Consider the following 7,431-nt stretch of genomic DNA (forward strand, 5'->3'; position numbering starts at 1 on the left):
CCTAATTGTTCCAAAACCTAGCTCACAGGCACTTTTCTACAATTTCGTTCTCTCTCCCAGATCATCATTCTTACAGATTATTAGCATATTTATAATCCTCAACACATACAGAATCTAATGGTATAATTAATTTCTCAAACAGAAATAATCTAATTTTTCCAAAACCTAACCTACAGTCACTTTTCTATAATTTCGTTCTCTCTCCTAGAGCATCATTTTTACAAACAAATCATATATTTGTTGTCCTAAATATATACAGAATCAAATAATGCCAATAATTCTTCAAACAGAAATAATTATAAAATTACTCATAATCCTAAGGGTTCTTCTTCTACCCAATTCCCTCATGTAACTCTACATATAAATAATCCCCTTTTCTCCCGTACCTGGATATGTAGAAGTTGAATCTACACTAGATGTGGTTGATCTCTCTCGCTGGGTTCCCCTCGGTCTGAAGTAGAAAGTAGAGGAAAGAAGAAAGAGAGTAGAAGAAAAGAAATCAGAAATGAGAGGTGTGCTTTTTTGGAGTGGCAAACAACTCTATTTATAGGCTTTTTACGCCGGAACGGCCCGTTCTAAATCCGGAACGGCCCGTTCCGGACCCTTAAAACATGGCTAAAAATCACATCCAGAACGACCCGTTCCCAAACCAGAAAGGCCCATTATGGTGTGCATTAATTACCCACAACGACCATGATTTTGGGAACGCCCCGTTCCAAGCCCATTCCCATTTAGGGTTAATGGCATATTTAATAGTCCGGAACGGCCCGTTCCATCTTGAGAATGGCCGGTTCTGGGCTATTAACTCACATACAATTTGGAAGTTTGGAACGGCCCGTTCTAATTCCGAAACAGCCCGTTCCAAGCTACTAAATCACATACCTTTTGGTAGTTTGGAACGGCCCGTTCCAATTCCGGAACAACCCGTTCCAAGCTACTAAATCAACCCTATCTCCTTTATATAAATACCAAAATACTCTCAATTAAAATAAAATAAAATTGAAATAAGAAAAATGGGGTGTTACAGTTTTGGCCAATGTCTTGTAGCGCTCATCCGGTGTCATTTTGCGCTTCAGTGTCGAGCTCAAGCTCGGTTCTGCGACATGGATAATACAATTAACAAAACAATCATAATCATTTCAAGAAAATCTTTCATATAATTACAAAATATAACTATTTAATTAAAATATTATTTTAATATTTTAAAAAAATTCATAATGATACAATTTTTGTCATCAATATGGCTATGAAAAATCAATTTCTCATTCTCACATTAACGCAAGAAATATTGAAAAATGAAGACCACTTCCAAGAAACTGCTAAAAATCTTCTTTTAAAACATTTAGCAAAAGGAAGCCTTTTAAAGAAAATAACATCCTAATATAAAAAAGAATCAAAGAAAATCTAAATAAAAATAATAATAACAACAACAACAACAATAACAATAACAATAACAATAATAACAACAACAATAATAACAATAATAATAACAACACTAACAATATTAATAATAACAACAATAACAATAATAATATTTTTATAGTTGTTATTATTATTATTGTTACTCTTATTATTACTATTATTTTTATTGTTATTGTTATTGTTGTTAGTATTATTATTATTGTAGATATTATTATTATTATTATTTTTAATACTACAACGACCACTATTATAATTCTTATGAATTGTTTCCACAAGTAGCTAATTAAATAGTTTATTCAAGATTAAAGATAAAAGAACCCCTAAATTAGATTTAAATAGATCTTTGATCAGATTCATAAAATTTATTGATGAGGAATGTAAAGAATTCAAATTGTTTAATAAATATGACAGTATCAGATGAAATTTCTAAAATATTAAACCAATAAAAAATAAGTAAGGCAAATACGATATAAAAAAGTATATACACCTAGTAGAATTAGAAGGAACACCTTGATGATTTTGACACTCAAGATAAAATATTAAATTTATGTGAAAAATAATCAGAACTTCTTGTAAATGCACCATTATCTGGATATTCATTTAAAAGATATGTTTTACCTAATATTCAATTCAAGTATTGAAATTTAGATATTCCATCTATTTTTAATGCTAATGAAATAGTTTTGGCTCCCTCAGGTTACAAAATAAAAAATTTAGAAGAACAAACTATTAAATTACTAATAACCAATTTTATTGAATCCTAAAAAGGATGGTGGGATAATTATTTACCCCTATAGTAAAATTACCATATAACAACTTTAACAAAAATAGAAAATGGCCAACAAATACCTATAGTGGTGGAAAATTTAATAATAGAAATACAAAAAATTTGGAAAATTCTAATAGTTCCTATGCAAAAATCTTTAACTTCATAACTCAAGATGCCTTACCTTAGGAGATTTTAGGTGGTATACTGATAATTTTACGATAATAACTTTCACAAGGATAGATTATAAAGAAACTTTTTAGAATATAATACCTCCAAATAATGAATTATAAATCTATGATTTCCTTATCCAAAAACTAGTCAATCAGTCAAAACTATAATATATAATCAAAATACGTAAAAGCAATTAAAATCCTTTTATATCTATCATAATTAAAATAATAAATAATTTCATAATTTTTCTTTAATTAATGTTCTTACCAGAGATCGGTCAAGGGGGACGATCTGCTGGAGAAGATTGATGAGCCTCCTTCGCTGGGTACGTCGGCTGTTTCGAAGTGAGTAACACCCAGTTTTTTTTTAAAAAGATGGCATTTTCGTAATTATTGATGGAATTTTTGTAATTTTAATAAAGGAAAAAGGGTATTTCTGGGTGTCGGAATGGGCCGTTCCAAATGCAGAACGGGTCGTTCCAAAAGAAAGAATATGCTTGTTTTTAAAGACCCAGAACGGGCCTGGAACGGGCCGTTCTGGTATGGAGAACAGGCTGTTCTGGAAGCAGTACAGGCCGTTCTACTGAGATTGAGAACGGGCCGTTCTGATTTCTGTGACACCCTTCTACCCCATAATAGATAAGTAACAACAATAAGAATAATTCAATAAATATAACATCAAGAAGGGTCCACATATTTTAATAAAAACTCATAGGTTCACAAGTCTTGAAATAAATAGAAATAATAATAATAATAATAATAATAAAGTTTTACTCTTAAAAGAAAATTATCAAGGTCTCTAAAGAAAAATGAAAGGGATCCAGAATTTACAAATATAAGGTGAATATAAAACTCCTAAAATAAGTCTCCTCAAACGACAAATAACAATTCATAACTAAAGCATCTTAAATTCATGCCCCAATGTCACATCCTATCAGAGCAGAACCCTTTCCCTTTAGAACTCAACACTATGAGTGCCTTCATCTTCACCTAAAAGAAAACCACATAAAAACAGGACGGTGAGAGATAGATAACATCATATATGAACATAGAGCTACCCAATTCCCACCCCACACCGTGCACCAAAATATCATCATTAACTATAAACAACAAATACATCTCATATAATTACCAAACATCATTTTTTTTAATCATACAAGCTTTCATACACATGCTCACTATATGCTCATACACATCTCCTCTCCTAAGAGTCTCAACTTGGCACTCCGCACAATGGGCGTACCTCGTCAATTCTCTTAGTTGTTGCCAATGCGGGCATACCGTTCTCACACCCTCCCAGGGCCGGTATGTTGCACGGTTAAACACCCAGCGGCCCGTGCAAAGGCAATCCACCCACCGTTAAACCCTCTGTGGCCAGTGAGCTGCGCAGTTAAACACCCAACGGCCCACGCATGGAATGCCTCCCGTCATGGTCCCCCCTGTCTCAACCCCTCTCTGGGCCCAGGGTCCAATGCAATATAGCCACGTCTGGCTTCTCAAGCACCACATGCAACTCATAAGTCTCATGCAACTCATGCATCCCACGTAACTCATAATTAATGCATCTCCATTATATAACATCATCACATGTCAATAACAATCCATGCAATATCATCCTCACATGCTAGGTACCTATCATTAAGTTATCAACATCATAGACCACAAATTTCACATAATTCTTCACACACACCACAATATCTATGACATTCAGTTAATAATTTAACCATAACTCGAGATATACATATCCTTTCTAAGTGATCCCAACTCCATTAGAATCCTAAGATCAATATCTACAACTTTCATGAAGAACACAAATCCTAATAAATTCGTTTAGGTTACCATTCAGGGCTCACAAAAATTCATGTTGTGGTTCGCACACAGATTGGAAGGCTCAAATTGCAACTCACATAACTTGATCAAATATTAATATTTTTACATGATTCTTGTGTCTAAATGGTAGCCCCAGATGTCTCGCAAAATTACAAACGTATGTCGGGGTCCCGACGCCCGACGCCCGATGCCCAAAACTGGCGCTGAGTGCCCAAATCTCTGCCCAGACTCCCCTCTGTGAAATTAAACCTGCGTTTTACGAGTTCCAACCAGGTTTTTACCAATTTTCACTACTTCTACACCCCGTTGGTTCAGTTTAACTCCATTTATATTCTTCATACGTTCCAAATCAATCCATACACATCTCAAGCCTCAAAAATTGGTTTCCATTGGTTTTACAAAAAAAAATCTAAACTCTTCTTAACACATAAAATTCAAGTCATCAAATTTAAGGATAAAGAATTAACAAGAAAGCCCCAATGGAATTCAAGGACAATTCAAGAAATAAGTTCTTCCAAATGAATTAAGAATTTAGAACATCGATTGCACAGATAATCGTTCAGAATTTTAAATAGAGTTCATAGAGGGACTTAGGGATTGCCCTCACTACCCGAACACCCCTATATTCACATATGAAGAAACCCATCCCCCCCGTACCTGGATGAGCAGAAGATGAATGGTCTTGGTGTGATCTAAGATCGTTCCTGAGTACTCTTCCTTAGAGCTCTTTGTTTCTCCTCTTTTTTTCCCTAACCCTTCAGAATGCAAATGAGGCAGATAGGGTTAACACCACCTGACTCCTTTCTTAAAATTAATCCATTGGACTGGGTCAACCCAACCCATTTTCCTTCTCTTCTAACCCACTTCTAATTTTCCTCAAAATAATTAAATAAAATAAATACATGTACATTATAAAATATTTTTTCTCTATAATAATAATATATTTCTAACCCTAAATATAATAATATAATTTCAATAACAAAATATCATATAAAATCAACCTTCTCTTAAAACATATAAATATTTATTTAAAAATGCTAATAAAAATACTTATTTAATACGTACAAAATAATTGTCCAAAATAATAATTATTTAAAACGTACAAAATAATATTCCTCTATAATTATTAAAATAATTATGACCAAATACCATCTAATAATCATAATAATAACCTTTTTGAAAATTGGAGTGTTACAATTTCAGAACGGGCCGTTCTGCTTTTTGGGAACGGGCGTTCCGATTTTGGAACGGGCCGTTCCAGTTGAAAAATTTGCCCATGTTTGAAGGATCCGGAACGGGCCGTTCCGAAATCAGTACGGGCCGTTCCGGGTGCGTCAGGTTGTCTATAAATAGGGCCAAGGGGGGGTGAAAATTTTATACTGAGTGAGAAGGTGAAATCTTAGAGAGAGAAAGAGGAGAGAGAGAGAGAGAGAGAGAGAGAGAGAGAGAGAGAGAGAAGAAAGAAAGAAAGAAAGAAAGAGAAGGAAGAAAGAGAGAATCCAGAGGAGGAGGCCCTGCCCAAGTTTCAACTCCGCTTATCCAGGTAAGGGGGGAGTGAGAAACCTCGCTCGGGGGTGTGGGGATAATTGTTGGATAGTTTGTTTGTTGGATTGGCCCCCAATACCTTGCCGTTGTGCTGTCTTATTTTCTGTTTGCTCTACTTTATTCCTTGTTGGAAATAATAAATGATTATGTAATCCCAATCCCTTGCCGTTGTTCTGTTTGATTTTCTATTTACTTTATTTTGTTCTTTGTTGAAGGTGTCGTTGTTCTGTTTCATTTTCTATTTACTCTACTTTGTTTTGTTGAAGGTGCCGTTGTTCTGTCCGATTTTCTATTTATTCTACTTTGTTCTTTGTTGAATAAATGAATATGAAATTAATGTTAATAATAAATGAGTTTTAATATGAATAAGAATGCTCTCTGGATCTCTGTGAATACCTATGCAGACCTTATGAGGAGTATTTATGACATGACCATGGAAATATGGACAAATGACATGAGACCTAAGAATGGACTATGAGACCTAAGAATGGACTATTGAGACAAACTATGATTATGAGACTATGACAAATGATGACATGATGTACTAAATGAAATTCTGTAATAAGTCAAATGTTGAGTTAATGAAATAATGAATGTATGACATGCATCATATGCATATATTATTTCAGGTGTGCCGCTGAGGCCGCACACCAGTGATGTAACTTGCTAACGAGGTGTACCTTGGGGTCACCAGTGATGTAACTTGCTAACGAGGTGTACCTTTGGGTCACCAGCGATGTAACTTGCTAACCAGGTGTTCCTTCGGGTCACCAGTGATGTAACCAGGTGTACCTTAGGGTCACCAGTGATGATATGTGAAACTTCCTTATGGCGCCACATGCATGCATTTATAAGTCAAGATCATGACATCATTGCATGATAAATGAATATATATGTGATATTGATGATGTATGTGTATTGTTTATAAGTGACTTATATTTGTTGTGTGTGTGTGGGTGCTATCTAACCTTTATTTCTGCACCTGAAACTGAGTGTGATGTTTCTCACTCCCTTGTTGTTTTTGTATATGTTTAAATTATGTTGCAGGTGATCAACATCATGAGAATGTTGGTGATGAGGCTTAAGGCTTCAGTTGGGCATGCTCTGATAGGATGTGACATCGGGCATAGCTAGGCTTATTTTAGATGCTATTGTTTTAAAAAGCTGTAATCTTCTCTTCTTTTGTAATTTTGAACGTTCTTGAGAAAAGACCAAAATGTACATCTTTGTTATACTATTTTATTATATGATTTTAAAGTTATAAATTAATTCCTAACTAGGAGGCACTGCCACCTTTGCTGGAATTAATCTATATTTTCCTTTATATGATTTCTTGAGTTTTAATACTTATATGTTGACTTTTTATGATTGATGAGTTACGAATGTGAATCTTCTACCTTATGAGATTTGAAGCAATTGTTTTATACATGAAAGATGTTATTAAACTATGAAAGATTTTATTTACTCAAAAAGAAAAAGAAATTATTGTTTACATTTATTGTGTATTAACGTTGGGGTAGAGGGTGTCACATTTAGTGGTATCAGAGCAGGTCGATCTAATCGACCGTGAGTTATGTATTTATCTTGATTTTGTTGTGTACTCTAACAGTGTTTTATTTGTTGTATACTTTGATGATGCTTTGCTTTGATAATGATGAAGATGATGTTCTCCTTGTGCTGATATTGTAGAGTTTG

This window comes from Cajanus cajan, chromosome 1, assembly GCF_000230855.2.
Source record: "Cajanus cajan strain Asha chromosome 1, NIPB_CcT2T_4, whole genome shotgun sequence".
Lineage (NCBI taxonomy): Eukaryota > Viridiplantae > Streptophyta > Magnoliopsida > Fabales > Fabaceae > Cajanus > Cajanus cajan.